Source organism: Manis javanica, chromosome 7 (assembly GCF_040802235.1).
Source record: "Manis javanica isolate MJ-LG chromosome 7, MJ_LKY, whole genome shotgun sequence".
NCBI classification, from domain to species: Eukaryota; Metazoa; Chordata; class Mammalia; order Pholidota; family Manidae; genus Manis; species Manis javanica.
In genome coordinates, this window is record NC_133162.1 from 131,248,214 (window position 1) to 131,264,799 (window position 16,586).

Consider the following 16,586-nt stretch of genomic DNA (forward strand, 5'->3'; position numbering starts at 1 on the left):
GTGAAATAGAACGCACAGAGAGAAGACTTGGGCTTACGACTAGAAAACGGAATGAAATAGCAAATAACAAAGACATTTACCATCAGAGGTGGAGGTCGGTGAGTTATTTAATTTTTCATGAAAAAGAGTTCAGAGAAGAAGTGCAATAAGCAACAATAGGAATGCAACAGGAAAGTTTATTTGATAAGATAGTACACACTCAGAAGGGGGTGTGGGCAACTTCAGAGAGGAGGTGCACTTAAAGGTTAAGGATTTGGGTTTTTAAGGATTTCAAGAATAGGGTAAAGGGCCAAGGGACATAGGCTTGACATGGTCTCATGATGTTTACAGTGAGAAACATTGTGTCCTCATCTGTAGTCCTCTAGATATTCTGTAAAATAAACTTAACAAGGAATCTATTAGTCCTGGTCTCCTCCAAGATATTGGTTTCCCTCAAGCAGTGAGAACATGCCATTTAGAACTGCTTGCCTTTACTTACGATGGAGTCAGTTGTTGGCTAATCACTGTAAATCTTACCTCCTAACTCTGGTTTTTAAAATGGCATCTTAGCCTTAAAATGGGGTCCCTCCTCTTCTTACATACTGTTTACATCTCAGCATTTTTCTTCATAGTCAGGAAGACTTAATCCTATTCAATCCTGTTTCAAATCTACTTCTTTTTCTAAAGTGATGGTTTTCAAACATCAGTGTACAAGGAAAGTTGGGTGGAAATTTATTAAAAATGGAACTTCTTAAGCCCCACTCCAAATTCAGTAGGTGTTGAATGGAGTCTGTTAGCCTGCATTTTTAATTCCGCGAAAGGAGTTTCCTGAGCTACGATTTTGAGAAGCTCTGCCCTTGGGGTACCCATCACCCTCACTGCTTTAACCCACGCTCTAGATGCTTTCCAGATTAGACTACCCCCGAGACCTACCCACGATTTCACCTGACTACTAAATATTTCTATCTGGATATACAAAAATTTCAAAATGTCCAAAATAGATTTGTTATTTTTCACCCAAACCTCTCTTTTTCTTCCTCTGAGATAATGGTGCCATAGTCTAACTGTTAGAGCAGGCAGTTAGTAAGATATGAGCAGGAGAAAAGAAGAAAGAAAAACCTTCTAGGTAGATTTATACCCATTCTTTTTCCTAAAACGAGCAGTAAGGCAGAGCCAGGAAAGCCCCAAGGCTGAGGCCTGCACCAAGGACACCGAGACATGGTCAAGAACAACCTTGGTCCATCACACGATCGTTGGAATCACCCGCTGCTCCTGTGGGATTTTCTGTCTGCATTATGAGCAAGAGCATGCGCGGAGCAGGAGCAGTGACACGGTCTGAACCTGTTTGTCAACCCACCGTGCACACTTCCTACTGAACCAGCAAGAATCCAGATAAGCAGGGCTGGTCCTGGCCTCGCGCGCTGCCTGCTGTCTTGGACGGTGTACTTTCTCCTTGCTAAATAAAACTATCTTCTGGCCTTCTCATCTTGCTTCATATTGCTTGTCCTGTGTGACGGAGGAGGGCTGCGAAAGACCCCCTCCCTACAACATGACCAGGAGAATGTTGGTCACACTTTGTGTTTAAGGAACACTTGTGTGCTGAGTCGCTGACCCACAGCGTAGTGGCATTTTAAAAACCCCGGGGAGAGCTGGCCAGAGAAGTGCTAGCAAACTCCCCAACTGCCGAGTCCTCGCGTCCCGGCCGAGATTCACAGACCTGCCTTTAAAGAAGCCTCCCAGCAAGGATGCCGGGGCGAGGGCCGCACGCTCCCGCTTTAAGAAACGCCGCCCTCACGATGCCCCCAGCTAGTCGGAGCAGTGGGTCCGCAGAGGCTTGGAAAGCACTTCCACAGCGGAGGGCGTGGGGGTAGGAGGAAAGGGCAGTCTGGCCTCCCCCTTATCTCTAGCAGGGTCTCTCAAGGTGAGTCCCAGTAGCTGTTCAGACAAGGCGGAAACCAGAGCGCTTCCCTCTAAAGTCCTTTTCAGGTCACGTGACCAGCCCCGCCCCCTCCTAACCAGACGACACTCCTGAACCCTTTCCTGCAATTACTCCCGGGCCTCCAATGATGCACCCTCCGGCCAGGTGCTCTTAGAGATCAAAACTTTCTCGTCCTTTTATTTCTTTTGTCTCCCTTTGGTCTGATTTCCGTGAGGCCGTTACAGATTTAAGGACTTGAGTAGCAAAGCCTGTAGCTCAGATAGAAAGTCCATACTGCGAAGATAGAGATAACGTCCATTTTTAATTTATGTCTCCTTGAGGAAACTTTAACAGACCCCTTCTTCTAGCGGAAGCTCAATGAGTAGCACTTTTTGTTATAAAAAGCCAGTTTGGTATTAAAGTTTAAAATTAGGAATTCAATCCGTATATAATAATGAGGTATGTGTTAATTCCATCCTAGCCTCCTTTAAACTGTGGATTTGCTCTGTTGTCTTGTATAATTCTAACAATGTTTTCCTCAATTGTCCTTTCGTGTGCGTTGTGCTTCTTAGTTCAGAAGTAAAATGATTTTGCTCCAGGCTAGTGAATAAAACTGGAGTACAATTAGTTACTTAGAGACGTGGCAACTAAGAGACTGATCCCTTTTTAATCTTTCACAAGCTCCGTTATTCACAAAGGCAAATTGATGCAAGCATTGAAGGAATCCGAAGTACTGCAAACCACATAACTGCAATATTTTACTATTCTGATTTCCAGCAAGAATTATCTTTTTCATCCTGATTAGGTTCTGAAACTGGCTTTAAATGGCACCAGTGCAAACAATGCAATAATATGCTGCATTAATGTAAAGGATCTTGACTCATTTTCTCTCTTTGCAAACTGTATATGCATACTGTTGATGTTCAGGTGCAACCTCCTTTATCGTATCAAAATGTACCAGGAGGAGATAAATTTTTTTTTTTTTCACTGAGAAAAATCAGTGGGAGCTGAAAATATAGGCCATTTACCTAGGTTTTTCCATGACTGTTGTGCTTTGATTTCAGATGGGGGAGGCACTGATTAGCCCTGCTTTCCTAAATGCAGAGCCAGACATTTTACTTAGGCTGAGTTCACCTGCAGGTATTTCCCATAATTTGGAGCTATTCTTTGAAATAGCTTTCATCTTTTTCCCCCTTTCCTCTCTCCATATTCCTTCCCTCCGCTCCCGCCCTCCCTCCCAGCTGCAAGGATTTGTCCTCTAGACAGTGGGGGTGGGAGGAAAGCGGGGCTAGAAGCAGAGCAGGAAGCATGAGCCAATGGAGAATGCCAGGATCTGGCTTTTGTGATTGGTCAGCTGCTCGCTGATGGATAGTCGAGGGAGGAGCCGACAACTCAGTCTGTTCTGACGGAGCCGAAGTCCAGAAACCATATTTACAGGTAAGAACCAAAAAAAAAAAAAAAAATGGGGAAAACATCTTTTTCTTCCAAATAGAATGCTCCTCAATTTCTACTGAGACAATTTTATGATAGGGAAATGATTCTGAAAGCATTTCCCAAAAGTGTGTCCCTTCCATCACTGAGGAAGCTTTGCAATGAGCTGTTCTTTTCTCCCTGCCAAACCCTTGGCTGAAAAAACCACCAGAGGCATGTGTTATCTTGGATAACTTTCTAAGAAAGTGATATTGAACCGAATTAATAGATAAAATGAGTTATCATGTGCTTTGGTGGGTTTGTTTTTATGCAAGCTTATGTTACTGGGAATCAGAGCAAGGATGGGGTGAGCTAGGCAAATTCCACAGGTCCTGAGAAAATGGAGCTTTGCATATACAATATAAAATTTCATGTGTTGTCTTTTAATATTTACAATGCAATAAATGGTTTGGGAAAATAATTTTTGCACGTGGTAGACTCTTGTAGCACTAATTTAGACCGAATGATTTGTGTGCATTTAAGTCCTTTAATTTACTTCTCCATCTCATGCTACTGAGTAGTTGTATCATTTAATTTAGTAAATTGTAAGCTTATATGACAAACAACTATCTGCATTTATCAACATGCATGTGGCTGTTCTCATTTTAAAAGCTCAGAAACCTGTTTGTGAAGGATTAAATATTACTTCTATATGAAGAATAGCATCTTAATAGGCAAGGTTTATTGGTACTTTTATTTATCAGTCAAATATATCTAGAATTCCATGTATACTATTGGTAATATGCAAAGGATTTCTTTAACAGATCAAAAGTTAAGATTTTACTTTACCAGTTGCTTACATCTCTTATATAGTGTCTTTATTTTCCCCTAGGGAAAACAGGGGAGAGTTCTAAATATGGACTAAATGACACACTTCCAGTAACGACATAAGAAAAATAATTTTACTCCAAGTCATTTAATTTTATATTTATTTTAATTCATAGGTATAGGTTAATTAAGGGTGTGGGAATCTCATTTAAATAAAACTTCATTTAAGAAAGGTTATTACTGACTTGGGCACACTGGCAATCAATTAATACTTGTTGATTATAATAATAAATGAGTCTTTCAGTGATGTAAATGATTTGTTAATACATTTTATAAATATTGCTTCTGAATGCATCACAAACTAATAGGAATGAATGTATATAATTTTTAAAGATTTTTTTTGTTTTTGCTTGAGACCGATTTTGTCTTTGAAAAGCACACAAAAACATAACTGTTCTTGCAAAATTAAAGAAGTGGAGAAAAACTACTAAATATTGGGAAAAGATTCTGTGGATGAATGGAGAACTATCTTAATTTCTTAAATGAACTGAATGTAGCTAATAGTATGTTTACACACTTAAGTGTTATATTGACTCGAGCAATACTCTTTTGCAGTCTGAATTTGAACTGTTTCTGGACTTTAAAAATCATTATATGATGCCAAAATATTGCCATGTTTCTAAGTGTGGATGGATTCTTCTTATTTTGGTTTTTAAAACAAAACGACAGTAGAAATTAATCCACCCCCACAGGTTGGAATTTAAGGCGATATATTAGGTAAGTATTCTCCTGTAATGTGTCAGAGAAAATAAGTCAAGGCAGTTATATATTTTTTGGAAATTATAAGTTACGAGTAAAGCTACCTCCAGGATTGAAGAAGAATTGATGAAAATTAGAGAGCAGAGTTCCACATGGTTCTAAATTATTCTGTTTCCTTGGAAACCAGCTGCTGCAGATGCATTTTGCTTTCTGGGGCTAAAAATATCATCCTTTTAATAATCGCTAAGGAAAAAGGTTCTGCATAAAACCAGAGTGTATCGTTGCAGCTTTTTATAATTTCCTTAATGGTTCACGGATTTTGGATATGAAGTAGCTAAACCTTTTCTCAATCAGCATTTTCTATCACCCACTGGCAGACGGCTGCATGAAATGACTATGGTAGCGTTTACTGCAGAGACTACAGGGAAAAAAGCGTGTGCGTGTGTGTGTGCGCGCGCGTATGTGTGCACGTGCGCGCGCACAGGCTGGTTTGGAAGCAAGAGAGAGAAAAACCATTAAAGAAAACAGTTAAGAGGTTCCTGTCCAAGTGAACGATGAAACACGGCAAATGAAAATCTTGCCAGGCTGCTCTGTGAGAGATGGCAAAGCAAGACCATTTTGTCTTTCCTTTGGTGCGAACATTTTTAAGATTCAAATACAGATTTTTAATACAGAGCACTATATAAAACTTAGTCTCCTTCTGCATAATACTGTTTGCTTTTTCTTTTTATGTTGTAGCGTTAGTAGTACCCTGAATAAGACAGTGAGTGAAGACATGCTTTTTTAAAAATGTATCAGTCATTTTAATAATATAAAGAAAAGATTGAGACGTATGTTCAGGCTATGTATGGATAGGGGGGAGGATTAAATACATATTTTGACAGATTAAGAATTTTGAAAACTTAATGTTCAGACCATGTTAGATTAATGCTGACACTTCCTTACATTTGTAATCTAATAAAAAATTACACATTGCAACAACCTAAAAATTGTTTTTATATGAGGGAAACATTTGAAATTTAATAGGAATTATTGTAAATACACATATGTACTTTTTGCTTAATTTGAGGCCTTTTATTTAGAAATAAAAATTCATTCTGAATGGCTCTCTTTACAAGAAGCAAAAATTGTAATTGTTGGATTCTACCCTAGGTCGTCTCTTAAATTAAAACATTTTCATTATAAAATTTTTTCTTGCAGCTAAATGTCAAGAGGAAAAATCATAAAGCTGTTGTATCTTCCTATTATTTTATTATAATTCAAGGGAGATTCCTCTTTTTTCCTTTTCTATTCATCTAAATGTTTTTGACATATAATATTTCATTTTCATAACATTAATGCTAGTCTTTTAGATTTATTGCTAGCAATGTAGCAAATAAAGATCCACATGCTTAAACCATGTTTTAATATATCTATTACCTAGCCAATACGTTAGTTAATGGGTATGTTAAATTAATTTGGTATGTCAGCACATTATTTTTCAAAAAGAGGATAATAGGAAGTATTTAGTTTTTATCAATTAACATAGCAAAGCACTTCAGTGGGAGCACTTTCAGCCTAAATATGAAGACATGAAGAGTACGCAAACAACAAATCAGAGGGGCTCATAAATGAATTATGCTATCTGCACATAAAAACAACTCTTAATTTCAGGAACAATCAAAGTTATCAAGTTTATGTGAAGTTCCTGAAAATAATGCATTGCACAGGCTTACACTCAAGTATGGGACATATCAAAATACAGTTTGTTAGGAGAGTCTCTTTACTGCTTCTTACTTCGTTATTTGCTAAAAGTAGTTTTTCCAATTTGTCGGTGAGTTTACATGGTTCTCTTAAGTCTCACCAGATATTCTTAGGAAATGAAATATTAATAGCTTCCCCTATAATATAGGCAGATAACTTTATATAGGTTGTCTCCAGTGCATAATGGAAATACATTAGTTTGGCCAGTAATCCTGCATTGCTGGAAGCGGGAGGGTGGGATTTAAAAGAAATGGAAATTCCACCAGGGTAAGATAGCTTGGGGCGGATTTCATAATATTCAACTATGTACTAAAGCTATATACTTAAGGTAATTCAAGCAAATGAAAAACTGCTTTAACATTTGTACTATGGTAGACCAGCAATTCAAAACTATTGATCGGAAGTCTTTTTTGACTTAGCATATATTCAATACTTTATAGTATAATAAATGGCTTATAAAGGTATAAAAAGGGGATTGGTCCAAAGCAGCATTATTACTCTTGAATTACCATATTGTAAATCAAGAAGCAAGGAATGGATTTGATTATCAAACCAAAGATCATGTTTGGATGTTCCATGTACCTCAATGAATCACGTGGGCAGAGCACCTGATTCTCAGATAATTTAGACCTCAGTAGTTATCACAGACTTAATAGTTTGACCTGAAAACTGTTGAATGTGCATTCTCTGATAATAGACTCCGTATAACTTCTCAGGCATTTAATTCAGGATTAGGATCACCTTGATAAAAGCAAGGCTGATTCTAAGGATAACATTTTAGCAAGGAAACCACTTGACACAAGATCAACTTTGCCATTCATTTCACTGTCATGGCCAAAGAGGTAGTCAGTAGCCATGTGATGTATTTCCAAAGCCTTCATACTTTAGTCAGATTAAGAGCTTGACACACTACCTTCAATGCAACAACAAACGAGAGTGTACCAACACAACACATTTTTATGTTCCTCCTGACTCAACATGCACATTTTTAATAATATTATTTTAAAGAAAGATCACCGCTGCCAGGTAAAATTAGTTGTTATGTAAATTTTTATATCTTTAAGGAATAGGGACTATAAAGTCCTTTGGGAAATCCTCGTTTGATTTTCATGTATTCCCTTTGACTATTTAAGTCTTCCATTACCCTAGAAGCATAGACTGGCCTGTAGAAACTACTCCTTCCTGGAAGAATTTCATTTTACCTATGAAGAAAGTAAGGCACGGCGAGGGAGTCTTACAGTCGTTTTTTAGTGGGAAAACTGAGCATTTGCTTATGCAAAATAACACAGCCAAGTACTATGTGTTTGTATTAAATATTGGCTATACTGCATTAAATACTGGATGAAAGAAAAGCAGAGTTTAAGAGGACATTGAAAGAAGTGAAAAGGCTTGGCAGGCCAAATGATCTCTAATGCTTCACAACATAGGAATTTTAGTGTGGCCCAGAACGCTCCACTTTAGACCTGCCCTTGGTATCCTTTGAGTCTGATTCTTAACTTGACTTTTTGGCTTTGCTGTCAGTGTCAAAAATACATTTTAGTTTTGTTTTCTAGCAACTGTTGGTAGTTAGTTGCTGTCATGTTGTGGATATAACAAAGTATTTGTTAAATGAAACAAATAACTTCCTAAACAGGACTCTTGAATGTATTCACAAAGATTTCCTCTTCTGTCCCAGGTTATGCTAGCCACGGAAAAATCAATATTTGTCATCCATCATTTTCCAGGTAATACTGGTGGTGATGTTGTCAGCATATGAAGGGAGAAAGATTCTGGGAAAGGTTTTCAAAAGCTATTAAAAAAAAATCTTGTTTTGCTTTCCCAAAATTCCTTTCTCGTAGCTCATAAAGCTCGTAAGGAAAATTTTAGATCATCTGCTTACTATGTCATCTAAATCAGGGCCCTCAGAGGACCCTCCCAGGCTGCCCACCGGGAGGAGTGTCAAATGCGGCACTCAGGTTGCTGTCTTCCGTCATGAACTTCTGTATGCAGAGATCTTCACGCAGCTCAGGGGCCGGGCTGAGAGCAGCCCGGGGCCACCTCCGGCCTGTCCTCCCCCTGCCATCGCTTCTTGGCGTGGTCAGTAGAGTACCTTCTTTGACCTCTCCACAAACTTTTATTCAACTACCTCCGTTATAATTCTCAGTGGCAGGGGTTTCCTTTGACTCTGTTTCACCACCACCTATTAATAAAGCTGGTACATGTTATGTGCCCCTAAATTGTTTGTCGAGAGAATAAATAAGTGAATGATCTTGTCAGGTAGTCATTGTCCCCTTTTCTTGAAACTTCCCAATGACAGACACCCATTACATTCTGAGAGTCCCTCCCTTTCATGCGCCTCTCTGTTAATGCTCTTCAGTGCACAGCTCTCATGTCACATTAATGTCATTAAGCCACGCAGAATTTTGTATTGCAGATTTTTTTTGTGCCCACACCATTTGAGCTCTCCTATTCTCACAGGGGATGCCATCTGTATATATTCTGCAAGTCATGAATTTCTGCGCTGTGCTCTTTCATTCTACTACTAGTCTGATACACACAGGGCATCATAGATTAAATAAATGGATTAATTATAAATTAGTAACTTTTATATTGACATGTAAAATAAAAGTTAAATAAAAGGTACAGTATTTTACCCCTCTGAGTGCTCTCATACATATATTCTTATTCAATAAATCCCCACTCTCTTGAGTTAAAGTTGTTCAGCAACTTTGAAGTTAAAATTCTTTCAGCAATTTTTTTTTTTGGCTCTAGGCCTATTTTCTGCCATTTATAATGTATCTGGTGAACAATTCTAAGCCATAATACTTGAATCAACTACAAAGAAATCCAGGTTGTATGGTGAGAGTTAATACACTCATTCTGCTGGGGTGTAATATGTCTCAAGGCAATGTAAGCCCATAGGTCTGTTGCTGGACTCCCACTGTCCACAGCAGCCAGGTGGAACTGACAAAAAGCGTAAAAGAACGTCATGCCCTGATGTGATGTTTGGGAGTCTGAAGAGAAAGATTGATTACTAATATACCATAAACATGCTCATTTATATGGAAACTGTGTATATACATACATACCCCTTGAATGGATGATCCGGTCAGCCAGTCAGCATGTATGTTTCTAGAAATGCATACTCTGAGCTAATAGGATATTATAACTTTGGTTTACCTATTTGTTTTCTAGGTAATACAGTATAATAATTGATGGAATGTATAATGGACTTTGCAGTCAGATAGACTGTAGTTCAGCTCTCAGACATGCCATCTTCATAGCTCTGTATATTTTGGCAATTTCCTTAAGCTATTTGAACCTGTTTCCCTTTCTGTAGAATTCAGTATTTAACCTGGATGATATTGTAAAGATCGATAGACCTATGCACAACACTTTTCATAATAAGGAAATGTGTGCAGTTTTAGTTGTTATTGCTAGTCATCCTTTTCTATATATAAACCAAGAATGGAAAAAACAAAATGAGACCCAGGATTTTTAATGGCTTCCTAAGTTTTACTCCTCTTTAAGGGGTTTTAAAAAAAGCCATAAAATTTTCTTAATTAGGTAGTTTTTCTACTTTTCCATGTTAACTGCAATTAAATCATTAGACATCAGCTAGTTACAATTGTATGAGATAGTGTTTTCCTATCTGTGTTTTTATAATTGTGAAAACAAATGCTACATAAGTTCTGAGCAACTGAATGTTCCATGAAACAGAGCCTATGGTTAAATAAGTTTGGAAAAATCTGCACAAAACTTAAACAATACCCATTTCTATAAAGCCTTTAGTACACTAATGCACAGTGAGACTCTCCATAAAGGGCATATGATATTTAGAATTTTCCAGACTTATTTGATCATAGACCTTCTTTTCAACACAAAGCATCACTCATTAAAATCTTGTGGGTCATTTTGCTATATGCTACACTAATCAAAAATGATTAAAAATCAGACAGGTGTTTATCTATAACTTCTTGAAGAATCTGTAACATCTAGGCTAAAACATCATCTATGTTTTTAAATTTTTTAAATATAAAAATAGTTCCAATATTTTAAAAATTTCCAAAATTACTCAAATTAATTATAAACTCATTTTTAATAAGAGTAATTTATTTAATTTTATTCTCCTTTTGTCTTCCATGTTTTGTTTTTAAACTTCTGCAAAGTGGCATGTGTACTTTTTAAAAACATTTCCTGTCACAAAGGAGCCTTACATCCAAAATGCATGTTACTTACATTCTGAGCTTCATGTTTCTCAATGATAAAAAGGAAATAATACTAATACGTAAATTCAGTCATTGTTTAAGTGCAAATGAGAGAACATATTCACAGATTTAGTTTCTAACACCAAGTAAGGGCTCAACAACATTATTATGATGTATTTATTTAAAAGAAAAGCAATTATTAACAAAGAAAGACACAGAACATAATGGACAGTATGAAAAAAAAAAAACTCAAAGAATTCTCATTTAAACTCCATGAAGTTACCTGAATATAAAGAGGGTTCATGATCTATTTTTCTGAAAAGGTAGTGTAAAAATACCCCAAATCACAAACCAAAGCATGCTCTTCATAGCTATAATAAAATGTTCAAACACAAAATTTATACTTTACTAGGAAAAACAATGTTAAATAACTTATGCACAACGCACACAACCATTAAGAATATAAAGAAAGCACATGGAGAAAAATAGTTCTAATTCACAAGTATCCAAAGAAAAACAATTTCAAGCAGTAGGATACCATCGAGAGTCAAGGAACAGTGTGGTGATTAAAAGTATGATTTCAAATGTTGAAGTGCCTGGGTTCAAATGCTGCCTCTGAATAATTAGCTCTACGAGCGTGGACTCATCACTTTAATTCTCTGTGCTTTAGTTTTTAATGTGAAAGTGGTATTAATAATAATGCCTACCTTTTATGTGTGCGATAAACATTAAATGAGATGATACATGTTGTATTCATTTTCTATTGCTGTGTAACAAGTTGCCCCAAAATTAGTGCCTCAAACAATGCCCATCTTTCATTAGAATATAGTATTATAGGTCAAAAATCCTGCACAGTGTGACTAAGCAAGGGTCTCATACGACTAAAACCAAGGTGTCAGCTCAGCTGAGTTCTTGTCTGTTTACCATGGGGGAAAATCTCCTTTCAAACTCATTGTTGGCAAAATTCAGTTCCTGTGGTTATAGGACTAAAGTCCTGTTTCCTGCTTACTGCAGCTGGAGTTCTTTCACTCCTAGAGGCTGCACATATTTTTTGGCACAGGATCCCTTCCCTCTTCAAATTAGTCACAGAGAATCTGTCTTTTGTTTCTGACCTCTAGATTGAAAGGGCTCATGTGATTAGGTGAGGTCCACCTGGATAATCTCTCTATCTGGTCAGTGACCTGGGGTCTTAATTAGATATGCAAAATCCCATTGCCATATATTGTGAACATAATCATAGGAGTGGCATATCACCATATCTGTAATCCCAGATTTATACAAGGAATGCACACTGAGGCAGGCAAAAGGGGAATGCCACCTTAGAATCCTGCTTAATATATATATAAAATGCTAGAACAGCACCTGGGACATAGCAAATACTATGTGTGTATTTGCTCTTATTCTTTTTGATTATCTGAAAAACTCACAGAAATGAAAGAAAAGCAATGCCCCGTAATGGCAAGGGTGTGGTGAAATGACATGCCAATAGACTATTAAAGATGCATAAATTGGTATTTACCAATGCATATTGAAAGCTCAGTACTTCCACTTCTAGAAATTCATCCTAAAGATACAATCAGGAATATACAGAAAGACATATGAGAGAAAATGTTAATTATACTTGATTTGTAATAATAAATATTTAAAATGAAACCAAGCAGCTCCCTTTAGAGTTTTAATTAAATATAATGGCATAGCTAGCTGTTCAGTGAAAGGTTATGTAGCCTTAAATACGAAAATGAAAATCAAAACAAGAAGCACATGGTTTTGGAAAATATTGAATCCAGGGAACATCTTCGTGTTGTAAGTGGAGAAAATCTAGGTTACAAAATTGCATGTTTAGAATTAATCAATTCACATTCCTTCCTGGAGTGTGAGGTGGCCCTTTGGTAAGACATGGTCACTTGACCAGGGAGAGAACGTACCCTGACAGGTCTCTTCAGATTGCTGTTGGTAAGACTCGGCGGTTAAGCGACTTCTTAGGGAGCCCTTGCATCCTGCTTGGAGTTTGAGGTGGGCTTTTGCAAGAACATCCTTATTAGAAAACTGTATCATTTTCTTGAGTTTTTGTGCTTTTGCCATTCAACACCTCCAAATGCAAATAATTTGGTCAGGTCCCTCCTACCTCAAAGCTCTCCTTTGTTTATTAATCTGGCTAAAGTACACGCTCAGCCAAGATTCTAGAGGATGGTTTTTGTTTTGTTTTAGCTATAGTGCAGGACATCTGGAATACATAATACATACCAATGGAGAATGCAGAAGTTAATTACTAGGAAAGCACTTACAAGGCACATCTCATACCATTAAACAGTTACCATTAGTGCCATTTTATAGGTGAGAAAACTGGTTCAGAGAAATTAAGTAACTCACTGAAGAACCATTTAGGAAATGGTGAAACCAGGTTTTTAACCAATTGGCGTCATTCTTTTCATCATACCATGATTCCTGGCAGTCCCTAGGACTCTTTATTTTGTAAAAGTCTTCCCGGGAAATTTTAATGATTAGCTTAATAAAGTCCTAGTGCCGTGCAGTATTACTGTTTCTTTATACCTGCAGGCAAATTAGTAGTAAATGCAGATTGCTTTATTTTCCTAAGCTTTTTCCAGCTGCAGCTTCTCAGATCTTAAATTTCAAATTAACAGATGTTTTTAATTGGGGATCCAGGTATCACCACAAGTTCAGTTTAAAGCAGTTCTTCCCATTTCGCTCTCAATCTAAAGGGAGATGCACCAAATTCCATCATCCTTGGAACCAGCATTTCTCCATAGACCCTACAACGTAGGCTGGTTTCTTCTACCTGTTGCTCTTCCATAACTAAATTCTTGATAAAAATCAACATCCAGATCTCTCATATTGCTAAATTGTTCATTTCTCCTTTGGGATTTCCGTCCATCCTTCTCACACTCTTTCTTCCATTTCCTCTTTTCCCTCCGTGTTCCCAGGACCATTCAATGTACCTTCACTCTTACTCACCTTTATTCTGCATTCATCTCTAGTTCCAACAATCTGTCCTTGTCTTGTTCTAGCTTTTGTTGATTAACCTTGGTAATCAACCGAGACCCGTGGTTGTGTACTAGCTCTATGAGCAGTGTCGTTGCAGTGGGGGGAGGAATAAAAGGTACATGAAAATACACATATGAACGTGGAGGTTTACTATGTATATATTGGGGCATCTAGTGTCATATAATCGTAAAATTGTAAAATCAACCATTGGATACTTTATTCTGTAAAACTCGCCTAATAACAAATATTTAAGTTCTTGGGGGAGATCCAAATAAGCTCTAAACTATGATTTTTGGAAAATTAATTTTAATTTATAGAAAGGTTCGTGAACCTGCCAGACATAGTAGTTCTGATCTCAAAATGGCAACTTACATTTTTACCCTTACATTCTTTAAGTGATCTGTCCCAGCTCAGTTATTTCTCATGACATCATAAATTGAACAGAGCAATTCATAACTTATAATTTTCTTCTCCTGTTAAATACTTATAACCACTTGTCTTTTGAGAGTCTGGGTTTGTATAAAAGTACTGAACTGTCCTTTTGAATATTTTAATTCAAAATATGATTATTCTATTTGATTGGTATACAAATCATTAACTATTTTCATATTAGATACAGTGTTAAGAAAATTGTTATTTTATATACTTCTCCAGAAGAATTATTGGATATAGGATCAGTAATAATACAGTACCCCTATTACATGGGTCAAGAAAACCTATGAAAGCTCCATATTTTTTGGATGTAGGAAATACATGACCTTGTCAGGACACTCTGAAGTCTAAAATTTTTGATGTCTAAGGAATACCCAATGAACATCATACTCTTTTCCAGTGATTGAAAATGTAAATCCAATCATCTGTATTTTTGTTTGCTAACAATTTCTTCCAGCCACGTACTCTCAAAACAGCATTATAGAGTGACTGTGTTATAGGGTGTTATAGGGTGACTTAATAATGTTTACTATTGCTTTCACTTGACTATGCAGGTAGGACAAACCCGTTCTAGGACATTCCTAATAACTCTCTTCTCCCTCAGCTGTTCTCCCTTCCCACTTATTACTGCAGACATCTGAAAGGGCTAGTATCTTAATCTCTCTCACAATTTAGCTTCTCCGGCAATATAACACTGTTGCCATGGAAACAATTGTAACATTGCAATTTTAGTACTACCATCAGAGCACACTGCAATAGAATCAGACTGGAAAACACACACAAAAATAATAGGATGACTCTCTCTTGCTCTTTCTCAACAAGTGTCTGTTATGCATTGGAACATTTTTTCCCACCCTTTCATTGGATTTATTCAGATATCTAATCATATAGTTCAATCTCTCTTTAATGACATTGTTCAAGATTCTTCAGGGCCACTAAGAATGGAAAATATGAGTGTGACCAAATCCACACAAATCATTTACATCCATTTCACATGACATAGAATATCAGAACTTCCAAATTGCTTCCCATAACTAATAAAGTTGGAGAACATCAACATTTAAAGAAATTCATCAATAGCTCTCAGTCTTTCTGAGTTTTTTCTGTAATTCTTCCAAAACCTCCATAAGTCACTTGAGGATAATTTCTCCAACCAAATAAATACTGGTTACATTGGGTCACGAAGTGACTTTCTAAGCTGGAGACTGCCTGACAGGGTCAGTCCAGAGCCAGAGTCCTGTAATCCCTGCTCGAGCTGGTAATGGTTGTGTGTCTGACTTTTTAGAAATCTTGAATAAGTAACTTTAGAGAGGATGGTGAGTAAAATAGTTATTAACTCTTTGTCTCCATTTTCTCACAAATAAGTAAATCCTTGACAATGATCACCCTCCAAATATTCCCTCTTCTCTACTAACTAAAAGACATATTCCTTTGCAATGATAAGGGAACCCCCTTACTTTCTCATTATGAATTTTATTTGCCAAAGCAACACCATAAAGTGGTACAATGTATCTGAATTGGTCTTAACTTGAAACCTATCAAGTAAAATGGCCTTCACTGTCATAAAATCATTGGTAAGTCTGGAAACAAGGAGTTCTAGGTATGATTAAATAACCACATTGCTTTGGGAAGCACTTTGATCTTCCCTCCCCTTCTAGCCTCTTCCTAAATTCTTCTCCCCCAAAGGAAGCTACTGACCTCTCCAGCCCTCTGACTCATCATGTTTACTGACCAACTTCTCACCTGGGTCGCTAGTCCTCTCTCTTCCTTGATTCCAGACCTCTCCCTTCTCTTGTCAAATCTACCCTTCCTGTACCATAGACCCTCCATTTTCTTATGAAATAACTAATGAGAACGCTTTAAAAAATGTAAATCAGATCTTATCACTCCACTACGTAAGCCCTTAAGTGGCTTTCATCTCATGGGGCATAATAGCCAAAGTCCTCACAGGCTCTACACAATTTAGCCCCTAATACCTGTCTTACCGCATCACCTATGGTGCCTGGCCCAGGGCCTTGGCACACACCATTCCTTTGGCCTGGACTGCTCTTCCCCTAGGGGTCAAAATCTCTGGGTCCCTTACTTCCTCCATGTCTTTACACCACTTCCTCACTGTGACATTAGCTCACCAATCAATTAAAAATTGAATATTCTCTATTAGCCAAACTTGTAGTTGCTATACCCCTTATTGCTTATGTTTCTCCATAGTATTGGTCTCCATCCTATGTTTAATTTACTTTTCTGTTCGTTATTTGTCTACCTCTTCCCCAATGATACCTACAAAATGAGCAACATTAGAGGAAGGAGTTTTTGTCTCCTGTGTTGTT

At 37.2% G+C, this 16,586-nt stretch overlaps 1 protein-coding gene across 3 annotated transcripts in view; it reads left to right on the plus strand.

The window, feature by feature from the left end:
- The first annotated feature begins 3,139 nt into the window (after positions 1–3,139).
- The window catches only part of CSRNP3 (cysteine and serine rich nuclear protein 3), a 179,121-nt gene continuing 165,674 nt past the window's right edge, over positions 3,140–16,586 (plus strand). For all 3 annotated transcript variants that reach the window (XM_073241590.1, XM_073241591.1, XM_073241589.1), the window contains exon 1: positions 3,140–3,334. The gene's annotated coding sequence lies outside the window, so the exon portion shown is untranslated. The remainder of the gene's footprint in view (positions 3,335–16,586) is intronic.